Here is a 15,675-nt window from a genome sequence, read left to right on the forward strand (position 1 = left end):
GCCGTCTTTTGGAAAAAGAAGAAAAAAAAAGAAAAAAAAAAAAAAAAAACCCTGGAGAAATCGGCAGTCCTTATCCTAATCTTCCGGGGCCTTTCAGAACACATGCCAAACTTAGTTATCCACCCTGCCACTTTGCCCCCAAGAGTCAAACCTGTCCCGGGGACAGGAGGTATCCTGGGCTCTGACGGTAACTTCATGTGACTGAGGGCATGCTGGAAAGATTCCTAGATTAAAGGTGAGGGGATTTACAGAGGTGAAGTTGTTGAGAGTTTGGCAGAGGCTTCCAGGCAAACGTCCTGTTAGTTTATCCTGATGTAGGGAGGGCACTTACAGCATACGCCCAACTTTGTATTTGACCATTCAAGTTAATTTGTAGACATTTCTAGGAGCCTACCATTCTTTATCATGAAGTATTTATGCTTATGGGAGCAGGAAAAATAAATGTTGGGGCCCTTCATCTGCAATAGAAGCTTTACAAGTTTTCTTTCTAAAATCCTGAGGCAAGGCGGCGTGGTTTTTCACCCCTGTTCAATTGTGGGAGGAAACAGGAACTGAGATATCTATTAGTATGACTCTTATATCTTGAGGATAAAAAGACTGCCATTTGCCACTGGGCTCTTGTTTTTGCCTCCTGATAATAACCCACAGCAGTGCTCACTTTTACTGCAAATGGAACTATCAGAGTACATGCCTCTTCAGGTTTTTTTTTAAAATATCATGGGGTTCATTCTTTCAGTGAGAGAGTATGAATTGCCTGCTTTAGAGAAGCACATGACCGTGTGGCCTGCTGGACACATGGTCCCACTTGCTGTACTCTAAATAGTGCCTTTGTGACCTGAAACAGTCAACACTTTTCTTAAAGCTACAGTGTGATCAGTCAGTACATTTTTGCCTTGTATGGAATCTCACATTTACATGTTACCTTTTCTGTAGATAATGGCATAATTAATTAGTTCCATTTGTCCTCTAGTCTACTGCAGACTCAAGCCTATCCAAGTACTGTGTAATCTAGAGGAAGACTTGAAAATGGAACACTGGCAATTTCAGCCTTATAAAGCAACAAATTATAAGATGTTATTCTTAATATTTAACTTAGGCAAGATATATGTGGAGAGTGCTTAATAAAAATAAAACTATCAACTTCTGTTTTATGTCAGGCACCGAGAAAGATAAATTGGGAATTGGTGCCCATCTGTAATCTCTCCATTTTTCTTTCTGATCCTGCTTCAAATGTTGTCCCAGTGCTAAACTCTGACTTGTGTTTTATTTATTATATGCGAGTTTGCTAGGGCTCCTCTAACAAAGTGCCACAAACTGGATGGCTTAAACAACAGAAATTTATTGTCTCACAGTTCTGGAGGCCAGAAGTATGAGGTCAGGATGTCTGCAGGGCCATGCTCTGCCTGTGGGAGCTAAGGAAGACTCTGTTCCAGCCCTTTCTCCTGGCTTCTGGTAGTTCTTTGGCTTGCATGTCATTTTCCCTGTGTGCTTATCTCTTGGGTCCAAATTTTCCCTTTTTATAAGGATGCTAGTCATATTGGATTAGTGGCCCATTCTAACTGAGTATGATCTCATCTTAACTAAATCTGCAGTGACTATTTCCAAACAGGATCACATTTTGAGGTATTGATGGTTAGGACTTTAACATATGAATTTTGGAGGGGACATAATTGAGCACATTAGTTCAGTGTTTCTCAAGTTTGGTTCACTGACCAAAACCACTCAGATGTTCTTATTAGAAATGCAGTCCATAGGCTTCACCCTAACAAGTGATTCCCAAAGGAGGAGAGTGATTTTTGCCCGGAGGGCACATTTAGCAACATCTGGAATAGGCCCAGGGGAAGGATGCTGTGGTATCTAGTGGACCTGGAATGCTGCTCAACCACCTACAAGGCACAGGGTAGTCCCCACAGCAAGAAAATCATCTCTTAATATAATTAATAGGGCCCAAGATTTGGAAACCCTACTCTAGAACTGCTAGATCAGAATCTGGGAAAGGGGCCTGAAAATGTACATTTTGATATGCATCCCAAAAACCTGTATCCATACTAAAGTTTGGAAACCACCACAGATACAAAAGCCTTTTCTAGGCATGTGAACATGAACCATTTTGTTCCAGATATTAGTCACACCTCTTCTTGATTAGCCATGCAAACTATAAGTTAATCTAAGTAAATATTATTACTTAGCAATTCACACAGTTTACTCATCTCCCCCTAACATCTTTTTTTTTTTTTTAAAGATTTTATTTATTTATTTGACAGAGAGAGAGATCACAAGTAGGCAGAGGGGCAGGCAAAGAGAGAGGAGGAAGCAGGCTCCCCGCCGAGCAGAGAGCCCAATGCAGGGCTCCATCCCAGGACACCCAGCCGAAGGCAGGGGCTTAACCCACCGAGCCACCTAGGCGCTCCTTCAACTGGAAACGTGTTTACATTTTAACACTTCTATACCACATTACCTTGTTTTGGTCAACTGTCTTCCTATTCTGGATGTCCTTTGCCAAATGAAAAAACCGTTGCAAATTTATGGTTTGACAAGTCAATGCTTTGCCTCCTCTTGTCCCCTGATTTCTGTTGTACTCTGAGTGGCCGACTGACTTGTCTATTTCATATATTGCTCTCATCTCTTATAGTCTATGTTTGCTGTGCCCCCCCCCTTTTTTTGTCTCTTTTGGCATTTGAAAATATTTTTGTGGTACATTAGTGGTGGCTTAAGAGCACAAGCAAGAAAATGGTAGTGTCATAAAAGGCACAAGAAACACAGGGGAAAATCCTAAAACTTCATTAAAGTAGGTCTTTGGAAACTATTATGTATTACAGTATATAACAAACAGAGAACTTGCTACCTTTCTAAAAATTGTTTTAAGTATTCCCTTTTAGAATCTTCCATTTTCCTGGTAAGACTTCCATAGAGAGTTTGCATCAGAACAGATTATATAATCTGATACTTTGATCCTGCATTAGCCTCGCTCTTATATTATCTAAGCCAACTGTTTTACTAATGACCTTTTGTTGGTTTTCTAAAGTCATCACTGATAAAATTTTAAGAACTCTAGCCCCCCTTCCAGTAACCAAAACCTCTAATAGTTTCTTTCTCTTTAACGATTCCTTAGGAATTAAAACTTCTCATATCAGGGGCACCTGGGTGGCTCAGTGGGTTAAGCCTCTGCCTTCGGCTCAGGTCATGATCCCGGGGTCCTGGGATCGAGCCCTGCAGGGAGCCTGCTTCCCTTCCTCTCTCTCTGCCTGCCTCTCTGCCTACTTGTGATCTCTCTCTGTCAAATAAATAAGTAAAAATCTTAAAAAAAAAAAAAAAACTTCTCATATCATTCAGACGTTCTTCTAGTGACATTATATGACCTTCAAGCCTGCTACCTTCTTAGACTATGCGGCCAACAACTGTATATTCAGCTCTTGAATTCTAATGTGTAACCTAAGCTTTACTAAGCCTTCATCCAGAACACCTTTTGTTTAAAAAAAAAAAAAATTAATTGTTGAAAATAAGCAACGCATGGAATAAGCAGCTGAGTTTTTTTTTTTTTAATTCATTTATTTGACAGAGAGAGATCACAAGCAGGCAGAGAGGCAGGCAGAGAGAGAGGAGGAAGCAGGCTCCCTGCTGAGCAGAGAGCCCAATGCGGGGCTCGATCCCAGGACCCTGAGATCATGACCTGAGCTGAAGGCAGTGGCTTAACCCACTGAGCCACCCAGGCGCCCCAGTTTTTTTTTTTTTAATGTTAGGTTAGTCACCATACTTAGCTGAGTTTTTAATGTCAACATTATAATCAAATGTATAAACAAAACTGTGGTAACTTAAGTGCAAATCTATACAGTTCAATCCAGGAGAGATCTTTTATTGTGTTCACATCCAGAACTTGATCCCTAAATGGATGGAAGTTACACACTATAGTTCAGTTGTACTACCAGCCAACTGTTGCCTAGTGTAAACTGATCTCCTGATAAATGAAGTCTTTAGGGAACGAAACAGAAAAGATAGAGCAGTGGGGTTGTAACATCGGTTCTCCTTTTTCTGTAATGTGTCCCACTCTCTGGAGGAGACTGGAATGAAGGACAATGAGATAATACTGAAATTTTACAAGAGTCCAATGAATTAGGCTTTCTAAACTACTGAAGACAGAAAGTCATAAACTTGTTATCTAAGGGTTCCCCCACCCTTGATAGTGATCCCTCAAGGCTATGGTCTTCCTAAATTGGTACCCTCAGGAACAGAATTGTGAAGTAAGAGGTTTTCTGTCCCAGTCATCTCTTCTCTAATGTCTTACTAGAGAGAAAAACGTGAAAGGAAATCTAGTGGCAGTGTGTTCCCCCAATATCCTTAAGGGTAATCAGGCCTAAGACACACTTCTCTTCTTATGTACTTGTCTCTTCTCAATACCTTGCTCCAATCTATATCTTTCAAGACCCAGTTAGCACCTTGCTACTTCCAAGAAGTGGACTAGTGTTATGGGAAGAGTGCTGGACTGGCAGGTCTAGGCCCATATCTTGTCTCTGTTCCTTAACTATTTAAGGAAAATCTCTTGTCTTAATGATTGTGTTTTCTAATCCTTAAAACGGGAACAATAATATCTGTTTCACAGAATTATATACTTGGCACATAGTGGGTGATAAGTAAAAATGTATATATAAATTTATTTAAATACCTCCCCCAGTTACTCCAGAATACATAATTTTTCTTCTGTCTTCCTGAGCCTGGGCACATCACTTGTTAACACTCATTTAATTCGCCACAGGATACTTTTATACTTGCAGATCTAAGAGATGAGTGAATTGAATATTTGAATTCATAACAGCAACTCAGGCTCTTAAGTCAGTTGTTCCTCTGCCCTCAGGCATCTTTGAAGTGTTGGAAGAATGAATGTCAGAATCACATGTACCTTTCATGGCTCTTTCTGTCAAATGGATGTTTCCAAATAATGAAGGTAAGTAATGGAAGGCAAGGCTGTGATGGAGTAGAAAAATTAAAAGGGAGTGGTAATTGAGGCATATCCCATAGCAGAGGGAATAAAGTTACTTCAAATGACTTAGAACAAGGACATTAGATCTCCTTACCTAATATCCCTTCCCCTTCTCAAAGAGGTCTCAAATATGCTGAAGGGGATGTAGGATTGTCAACTCTACTTCTTCATCTTGATTTCTTGTGGTCCAGATTCAAGGTATGTTCTATTCCATTAGTTGTGGGAACCTGAAAATCCATACTGTTGTGAGGAGAGGGTAATCTATTCCACTTTGTGCTCTGTGGGATAAGGACCATGGTTCATTTTTTTTTTAATCTGATCATAGCACCTAACCTAGTATTTTCGTGAATGATTTTTGTCTTCTAAAAATATCTATTGAACTTTCGGAAATTGTTTTCTTTGTGTCAGTTAAATAGGAAATTCTGCTTTTTTTTTCTCTGCAAAGTACTAACATTTTCTTTGCTATTAAGGGGATTCTGTCAATTTATAAGCCTCTTTCTTCAATAACTTATATAGTGTTGTACGTAAATGATTTAAAGCCTGCCAAATCATGAAAATTTTATTGCTTTTACTCTATCTAGAATGAATTTATGGATATTCAATTTGCATAGTAACCATAAATGAAAGAGAAAAATCCTTTAGTTATATGCATTTTTTAAAGGTACCAGATTGCCTACTGAGAAATTAGCTTAATTAATTGGCCACAGTGTCACTATGTGGAAATTTCTGGTTAATCTTTTAGTGTTGTATAAATTCTTATTCATTCCATTAAGTTTATGAAATGTGATGGGCTCTCTCACCCAAAAGGATAGTAATATAGACATACCTTATAATTAGCCTGAACTTCTTTGAGGGTCTACATCAAGGAAACAAGTTAAATATAGATTTAAAAAATTTTCAAAGACACTGCAGAATCATGATCATTTCTTTACTGTGTTATTTTTTTCTTAAATATTTTATTTATTTATTAGAGAAAGAGAGAGAGAGAAAGAACATAAGCGGAGGGGAGGGGCAGAGGGAGAGAAAGAGGGAGAAGCAGACTCCCAACTGAGTAGGGAGCCCCGGACCCTGAGATCATGACCTGAGCCGAAGGTAGATGCTTAACTGACTGAGACATCCTACCATATTATTCTTGAAGTGGTATAAAGAATTAAACCCAAGTTACTGAAAGCTTGAGCACTTTAATGAATTGGCAAGCTGTTTAGAATATATGTACAGTAACAGTATACTACTTTTCCTGTGTTTCTTCTATGTGGAAAGGTGATACTATGGAGCTGTTTCTCCGATTTTACATAAAATTATTTTCTGCCATAACAAAATGAATCCTCTTTTGTTTATTTGTTATTTCTCTGCATGTCCTAGAAAATTAAGAGAAGCCCGTGAACTGAATCATCACAGCGGGGATCAAAATTCTTCATGGTATGTGTCTGTGCCGGGATACAATATCTGGACCTAGCAAATCTCATCTTTCATGTTCCTCTTCAGCCACACTGAATCCCTCCTGTCCTTAATATACCACGCCCTTTGGACTTGCCCTTTGCACTAATTGAGGCACCCTTCGCTTGGTTAATTTCTGCTCATTTTCTAGGCCTCAGTGTAGAACTTGCTTGCTCCAGGCAACATTCCCTCACTGGCCAAAGCTAGATGGGCTGTCCCCTTCTATGAACTTGCCTAGCGCTCCAGCATATCTGTTCTCTCCGTAGCGTTAATCACACGGTAATGAAAATCCCACTTGTCTGTGCCCCTTCTGTGTGCTCCATTCTGGGAGGACAGATGCCATCTTGTTCATCTTCACAACCGCAGTGCCCACCCTGGGCCAGGCACGTAGAGATCTTCAACACATCTCTACAAAGGCAGTGGGGACTAGAGAGTTTATCATTACTATTGCCATAAGCTTTGAAGACATATCGATGTAAAAAAGGCACTTTTGGCTGAATTTTTGTAGTGCAATGATCAGTTTGTTTTAGCTTTCACATTCTAACCTAAAGTAATATGCGATGTTCACGGAGTGGTCAAGAGAGTATCACGCAGGTACTTCTCTGTCACTTTTCAGAAAAATGTACCAGGGGGGCCACTGCAAGCATTGCATGTGACCCTATTTATGTACGTGGGGTGGCCCACATGTCAGTGCTTGTTACCAAACAGCAAATCAAGCACACGGATCCTTAACAGATTGAATCATCCCGTTTTCTGGAAGATAATGTATCTACCATTTTGATATCAGTCAAGAGAGGTGTCATTCTAATGTTGCACATGTGTAAAACCTTTCCTACTCTGCAGAGCCTGTTTCTGTGTGTCTTAAGCTCCTGTATTACATCACGAGCTTCCTGCATGTCTTCTTTAGGCTTCAACAACCACAGCATCCAGCGTGGTATCTAGCAAATTGCAGGGGTCTGAGAACAATGAGCGAATTACAGAAGAATGACTTTGAGTGCTATAGGGGCATAGGGTCACTTCACATGTTATTTAATTCATTCCTCATAGCAGCTTCAAGAGGTATTATCATCCTTGTCTTATGGAGAAGGAAATGGGAATTTTGAGATGCTGGAAACTTACCCAAAGTCATGTTATGTGAATGTTGGGGGCAGGAGTTCAGTCCAGGGGAGTCTCATCTGAAGCCCACCCCTGTTCCACCACCATACTCTGCCTTTCCTTCTATGTTTCCTGACTCAAATTATTAATAATTTCCATAGGAGGCAGATGAATCATCAGGCACAGCCAATTCATTGGTGGAGGGTTGGACAGGGAGGACGTTGATAGGTTATATAACTGAACTTTTGTCTTTGAAACTAGTGGAATTAGCTATTAAAGATCAGAAGCACAATATAACCAGTAAATAGAGCTGTGAACACACTAACCTAACAGGCAGACATAGGAAGGGAGTAACTGTTCTTGATAAAAAGCATCCAATCTAACTTCACCTACAGGTCTTTAAGAGAAACTAGATGAGGCAGAAATGGCTAATTGACTATGTCTTCCATCCATTCTCCTTTTCTTCCTTAGAAACACAATACTAAATTGCAGCTAGTTTTGGTAAACTGAATTTTGTGGGGACTTCATAGGAGTATCATTCAAAGGAAAGAGGAGTCCTCTTCTTCTTTCTTTTTTCTGCCTGGCTGGGAGGCAGATGTGATGGGTTGAAATCAAGTAGCCATTGTGGATCAGGAGGTGGTGGGCCCAGGACTGACCAAAGCAGTGCCATAGGAAGAATCTGGCTTCTGCTGACCTTGGAGCTGCCATTTCTTTTCTTTTCTTTTCTTTTCTTTTCTTTTCTTTTCTTTTCTTTTCTTTTCTTTTCTTTTCTTTTCTTTTTAAAGATTTTATTTAGTTATTTGACAGACAGAGATCACAAGTAGGCAGAGAGGCAGGCAGAGAGAGAGAGGAAGGGAAGCAGGCTCTCTGCTGAGCAGAGAGCCCGATGTGGGGCTCGATCCCAGGACCCTGAGACCATGACCTGAGCCGAAGGCAGAGGCTTAACCCACTGAGCCACCCAGGCACCCCGGAGCTGCCATTTCTGCTCTGGACTGCCAAATTCTGGATTTCTTCTCTATGAAAGGGTAACAAATTGTCATCTTGTTTAAGCCCAAAATGGAAGTGGAAATAGCCAATTTAGGGATTTCCGTCCTTTAAAAAAGTGTCACTTCTCTGTGTTATTCTGTTTCTGTTCAATTTATTTCATCTTACAATCCTGCAGCTGTTTCTACTTCCTGGACCCTACACTGCATATTAAAACTAGCAAGCAGCAAATATCATTTCTGTGTTATAGGCTGTTTGGGTATTGATCCTTTCTAACAAGTTCACAGTGAGACCTTTGTTGGTGACTGTAATTAAAGGTCAGGAATCCACATGTAAACCCTACAAATAATCTCAAGTTTTGAATTATACTACTTAGGAAGTTAAGCCCTCCTTCAGCTTTCCCTGATCTGACCATTATCTAGTGCCACATCATTTTCCCCCCAAATAGCATATTATACTACTCCATACTTAGCAAATGTGTACTGGGTTTGCATAATAGTGTGTAAAACATTGTGTTGTGTATGGTGAATTCACAGATGGATTGTAAGGGTTTTGATTCTTTTAGAAATGAATCAGTTTATTGAATAAAGTAAACTCTGTGAGGTACACATCGGGAATGGCTTTATTTTCCCCTAACCCTCAAACACGCACTTACCTACTCATTCCTGCCCTGGATATAACCCTTCATATAGACCTCATGGCTTTCCAGCCACTTTAATACCTGAAAAGTAAGGCTTACCTTCAGGTATTAAAAGACAAGTACAGTTCAGTCTAAATCCAAACCTAATGCCTAGTTTTCTAATCTAATTACATCTAATCTCACATACAGTTCAAAGTTTCCCTGACCTCCTCCAGCCCCCAGTCCAGGCCTGAGCAAAAGCTCAGGCAGTACATTATGCAGGGTGTGGTGTGTGGTCTTGCACACTCTTCCATTACTCTCCACCCATTGTAGTAAATGCAACGGGCTATTCTAACCTCCACCCTTTATCCCTTTGACATTCCCTCTTGCTCACTTTTATCCAGTCCTGTTGGCTCCTTTCCTCTCCAGAAACTACTAAACATGTTCTTGCTAAGGACCTTTGGGTATTCTGTTCTCTCTGCATGGCTTTTTCCCTCACTTTTAGGCCTTGGCCCCAGTGTCCTTTTATCAGTGAGGTCTTCCCTGATCACTCCATCTCAAGCAACACACAGCCACACCCACCACTTACTCTATTTTTCTCATCTCATCATCTGATAAGTTGTCTGCTACGAAGCAAGGCGCCTGTCTCCCCTTCTGCAGATTCCTTCCATCTTTTATGGGGGAGGTTGGGAGGTAACATACCTTTCTCTGGGAGGAGAAATGTGTGAGGAGAGAAGGAAAAAGAGCTCAAACACTCTCTACTCCTTTGAATTCCTGCTCTCCTTGACCTTCTTCCATGATCTTTCACAATTTGGCCATGTCCTATAAAAGCTGGAAGTGAGGGCTTCACAGATACTGGATTGATTTGTTCTGTTTTGTTTTTTTAAGATTTGTTTGTTTATTTATTTATTTATTTATTTATTTATTTATTTATTTGAGAGAGAGAGTGTGTTGGGGGAGGGGTCATGGGAGAGGGAGAGAGAATCCCAAGCAGACTCCCCACTGAGCACCGAGCCCATGCAAAACTCAGTCCTGCGACCCAAGCGTACATGACCTGAGCTGAAATCTAGTTGAACGCTCAACTGACTGAGCCACCCAGGTGCCCCTGATTTGTTTTCTTTCATTAAGTCTGGCCTGTATGTTTTAGGCACTCTCTTTAGAATGGGGCTGGGGGGTGGTGGTGGAATTGTCTCTTATTATTCTCAGCTTTGGGACTTCAGGTATAATATAGAGGCAACACGCTGAGTAGATAAGAACCTTCTCACAAACTGGTGTGCTCTGTTCCAAAAAGAACATTTGAATTTGAGGTAATCATATGATATGAGCAGATGGCTCCATGAACTCAAGATGTCCAAATTTTAGGAAACAGGAACCTAGGCATTTACATAGCTCAAAAGCAATATAAAATTGGTTATGCCTTATTAGGATAGAAAGCTACTAGTTCTGGCTGTGTAGCATTCACTCTTTTTTCTGCTTGGACCAGCATCCTTTGGCTGCAGTGAATGTTCATGAATGGGTGTGTGACCAAATTTGTGCAATTAGAACAAGTACTTGGGTATTGGCTGGATAGGAATGGAAGATATATGCCTAGTGCTGTTCCGGCTGTCACAGGGAGAGAACTTGCCTCAGAGTGAAGGCAATAAACAGAAAAGTGGATGTGAGAGATGGAAAGGGACCAAAGTGCAGTGATGTTGCACTGGATCCAGCCATGCCTGAAGTCAATGCCTACACTTTTTGTATGAGTCAGTTAATCCACCCCTACCCCCCCACCCATAAGCCAAGTGATTTGGCTTTTCAACACTTACAGCCCAATAGGGCTGGTTGTTATGCCATTTATCGACTTAAATCTTTACCTGTGCATTGTCATCAGAACTGGTATGTCCCTTGCATATTTTCTCAAGATGTACTTTTTCCAGAGAGTGATGATAATTAAAAGGACCTATTATTGTCCTGCTCTGGGATTCTTCTGGCCATGGGACACATGAGAAGAACTACTATTAGTAATGATTTTGAAAAATACACTAATGTTTTATTTGGATGTATAGTTTGTGATTCTGAATTTTACTGTTTTATGTATGGCTGATGAAATTTTCTTATTCATTTCCCATAATAATTTAACAAGGAAGGCTTATATTCATTTTATTCATCATTTTTATTAATCTTTAGAGAAACTATCTAAATATCTTTAGGTTACTAATCTTTCATGTTCCAGTATAAAGTATATAATTAACCCTGAATTACCAAAACTTTTTAAGTAAACTAAAATTCTTTAACATGCAAAGAATAGTATTCTCCCTAGTGCCTGAGACATTCTTCTAATAAAGAGATTTAAAAGGAAATATAATCCAGTCAAAGTGGTTTACATCTTTGAGAACTCATTGCAATGTAATTGTTGGGAGAATTAATTTTTTGGACAAAATCAGAAATTATTCATATTACTGTGATTTTACACACACACTAAAGTTTTTTTTATTTTTATTTTACTTATTTATTTGAGAGAGAGAGAGAGAGCACAAACAGGGGAAGGGGCAGAAGGAGAAGCAGGCTCCCCATTGAGCAGGAAGCCTGATGTGGGTGGGGCTCAATCCCAGGACCCTGGGATCATAACCTGAGTTGAAGGCAGATGCTCAACCAACTGAGCCACCTGGGATCCCCAAGTCTGCCAATATTAAATAATAACCAAGCAATGATTAGTTTTCAGGGTCCTTATTTTAAGGATGAATAAGTCAGGTAAAATATGAACATATATGTTGGCCTTAAACACAAATCAAACTAGAATCCTGAGGGTCACCTTAGTAGACAATCTGGGAAACCATAGCTCTACTCATTTCAAAGAAATAAAATAGGGAATAGATAATCTGTTCCTTATCTCCCCATCTGAAATTATTTCCTAATGCAACTCAAAACTCAGAATGGGAGTTACAATTCTAATATGTAAAACACAGAGACGGAACTTTTGAGCCATCTAAAGAACATTACCACTAGGAATGTGATATTAGGTAGCCAGAGATAAAATTTGGGGTGTTCAAAGAAACTTCTCGAGAATAGTTAGATTTCCTAGTGATTTAATTTAATTCTGGTATTGCAAATAGATTTCAATTTAGATGTCAAGACCAGTTAGTTGACGGTGTTGTTCGCAGTGTTGGGCTGTGAAGAATCAAGACCAAGTCTCAATGTAGTGGAATAAGTGCGACAATTGATGAATGATATCTGCCTTGTACGGGGAGAGAGAGTGAAGTTCCCCATCCTTGTGGTTACCGTCCCCCTTTTAAGCTATATTTGGAGGTATGTGAAGTCATAGGGAGCTGGTGACCTGGATTGGATCAGAAACAACTATTTGGGAAGTATAGTTTCTTGAAAAATGATTCATGGGGCACCTGGGTGGCTCAGTCAGTTAAGTGTCTGCCTTCAGCTCAGGTCATGATCCTGGGGTCCTGGGATTGAGCCCCATGTCAGGCTCCCTGCTCAAGGAGCCTGCTTCTCTCTCTCCTTCCCTCTCGTGCTCTCTCTCGATATCTCTGTCTCTCTCTCAAATAAGTAAATAAAATATTTTAAAAATGATCAGAAGACCTTGTCAAATCACCTAGTGTATATAACTATATCGGTCTAAAAGGGAACCATATTACACTGATTTGGGTTAGAAATGTGAGCTTTTCAGAAATATGGTACAACACCCAGCCCCATAGACCGAGGTCCTTGACAAAGAAATCTACAAATTTCTTTTAACACACAAAGTATAAGTCTTCAAATTTAGTAAAGTATGAGAATTTCTGTGGGGAGACTACATAGTTGATCTTTTCTGAATACATCAAATTCATGTTCATTATCTGTTTTGTCACTTGGCACTGTAAAACTTTTTTTTTTAAAGATTTTATTTATTTATTTGCCAGAGAGAGAGAGGGAGAGCACAAATGGGGAGATCATCAGGCAAAGGCAGAAGCAGGCTCCCTGCTGAGCAAGGACCCTGGGATCATGACCTGAGCCAAAGGCAGACGCTTAACCAACTGAGCCACTCACGTGTCCCTGGCACTGTAAATCTTTAGTGGAATTCTAAATATAAAGAGGAAGGAAGTTTCTTTCCTTTAGCAAATGGGGTCTCTGTTGTTTACAGGGATCCCAAAGTCCCTCCGATGGGTGACATGGTCAAACTGAGGGAGACTTCATGGAGAATGGAGAAGGAAAGTGCTGTGTCCTTGCTGATCATGCTGTATCCAAACAAATCCTAGTGCCCATCTCTCAGCGGGGCTCATTCTGTTGGTTGGATATGCTGCCACCCAATATGGGTGACGCACCTGGTGAGTCAGGACAGTGACAACTTCTTACCCAGCTTCCTGGCCAAACTCAAGCCAATTTTGTTTCTTAGCCAAATGACAAAAAAAACAACTTGAGGAAAATACAAAGTTATGTCTTTCCAAGACAGTTGGTTTCCAGTAGTGTCTGGTCTGTGGCTAAAATTCTAGACTTGAAATTAGAAGAACTCAGAATCTTGGACAATTCAGCTTCCTTGAGCACCTTAGTTTTGTCTTATTTTTAATTGGGAAGAGGGGCAGGCTAGGTAGAGACAGTAAAGGAAGTGATTTCATATTTAATGACTTCTAGACGTTTGATTTAGAGTTCCTTGCTCTCCCCAGACCACACCCATGGCTCCCAAGAAACGCAATGAGATGCTGATCCTGCAGATTGGAGGAAATACAGGGTCTCATGACCCCTCCCACCAGGATGTCTCCAAGGTTTGTCACACAAGTGATTTGACCTGTGGTCTTCCTGGCTACCTCATGGTTTCAGATATTTCTGTGGCCTTATGGCTCTTGAGATGGGCACGGTCGTGAAGATAGTACCTCACTCCTCACTTGCGTTGTAATCTGTCTTCCAACAGTGCCTCCTTGAGCAGTTTCCCACATGTGTCTGGGTAATGTGGCCCCACGTTATTATTTACCAGCACTATTGTAGGTGTCTTTTCCCTGGGAATGGGCAGAAGTTCCTGAGGATTGGGCTGAGAATAACCCAACTCATTCAAAATCACCTTTTCCTCTAGAAGGCCTGTGCTTGTCGCTTTATCGTGCATATAAGCCAGCATAGACCTTCCCTCACTGGGTTAAGTTCTTTAAACCAGTGGTCTTCGAAATTCTGTAAAACTCCGTGTCTTTGTGCATTTGCAAGTTTGCATCTGAACATGTACAAATAATATATTTTATATTGTTATCATTATGCTTTAAAATCTTTTCCTCAAAATCTCAGACTTGTTGATTTCCCTTATTTAGATCAGACATTGTTTATAAAGTGAGAGAGCAAGTTATTTTTTTCTCCACATTCTCACCAACACTTGTTGTTTCTTGTATTTTTTATTTTAACCATTCTGACAGGTGTGAGGTGATAGGTCATTGTGGTTTTGATTTACATTTCCCTGATGATAAGTGACGTTGAGCATCTTTTCATGTGTCGGCCATCTGTATGTTTTCTTCGGACAAATGTCTGTTCATGTCTACTTCCCATTTTTTAATTGGATTATTGATTTTTTTGGTGTTGAGTTGCATAAGTTCTTTACGTATTTTGGATATTAACTCTTTACTGGATATGTCATTTGAAAATATCCTCTCCCATTCAGTACGTTGTTTGTTCTGTTTTGTTGATTACTTGTTTGTCTTCTGTGCAGAAGTTTTTTATTTTGATGTAGTCCCAATTGTTTATTTTTGCTTCTGTTTTCCTTGCCTCAGGAGATTTATCTAGAAAAAATGTTGCTACAGTCAATGTCAGAGAAATTACTCCCTGTGTTCTTTTCTAGGGCTTTTATGGTTCCAGGTCTCATGTGTGGGTCCTTAATGCATTTTGAGTTTATTTTTGTGTATGGTAAGAAGGTGGTCCAGTTTCATTCTTTCGCAGGTAAACTCAGTTCAGTTTTCCCAACACCATTTGTTGAAAAGACTGTTTTTCCCATTGCCTATTCTTGAGTGCCTGGCAATTTATTGCTCTCAGTAGACATTTATTGATTGAATGAAAGAAATAAAGTGTCTGCCTTTGGTTACTGAGTTGCTTTTGACAAGTTTAAAATGCAAACTTTGAGTAGGTTCAGCATCCCTCTGAACATAATGGTTGGCATTGTGGACTCTTCATCTTGCCTGTTTTTTTTTTTTAAGATTTTATTTATTTATTTGACAGATAGAGATCACAAGTAGGCAGAGAGGCAGGCAGAGAGAGAGAGAGAGAGAGAGAGAGAGAGGAGGAAGCAGGCTCCCTGCTGAGCAGTGAGCCCGATGCGGGACTCGATCCCAGCACCCTGAGATCATGACCCGAGCCGAAGGCAGAGCCTTTAACCCACTGAGCCACCCCGGTGCCCCAATCTTGCCCGCTTTTTGGAAACCACATTGGCAAACAACGCACAGACTAGGATTCCTGCCCTCACTGAAGTTACATTAGAATCTGGGTGTTGAGGGGCACCTGGGTGGCTCAGTGTGTTAAGCATCTGCCTCTTGATTTCAGCTCAGGTCATGATCTTAGGGTTGAGAGATTGAGCCCTGAGTCGGGCTCCATGCTTAGTGGATAGTCAGCTTGGGATTCCCTCTCTCCC

The 15,675-nt window shown here is 40.4% G+C and overlaps 1 protein-coding gene across 1 annotated transcript in view; it reads left to right on the forward strand.

Annotated features, from left to right (window-relative positions):
- LOC125085558 (serine/arginine repetitive matrix protein 1-like) overlaps positions 1–15,675 on the forward strand; it is a 48,171-nt gene that overhangs the window by 2,117 nt on the left and 30,379 nt on the right. The window lies entirely within an intron of this gene.

Source organism: Lutra lutra, chromosome 15, assembly GCF_902655055.1.
Source record: "Lutra lutra chromosome 15, mLutLut1.2, whole genome shotgun sequence".
Lineage (NCBI taxonomy): Eukaryota > Metazoa > Chordata > Mammalia > Carnivora > Mustelidae > Lutra > Lutra lutra.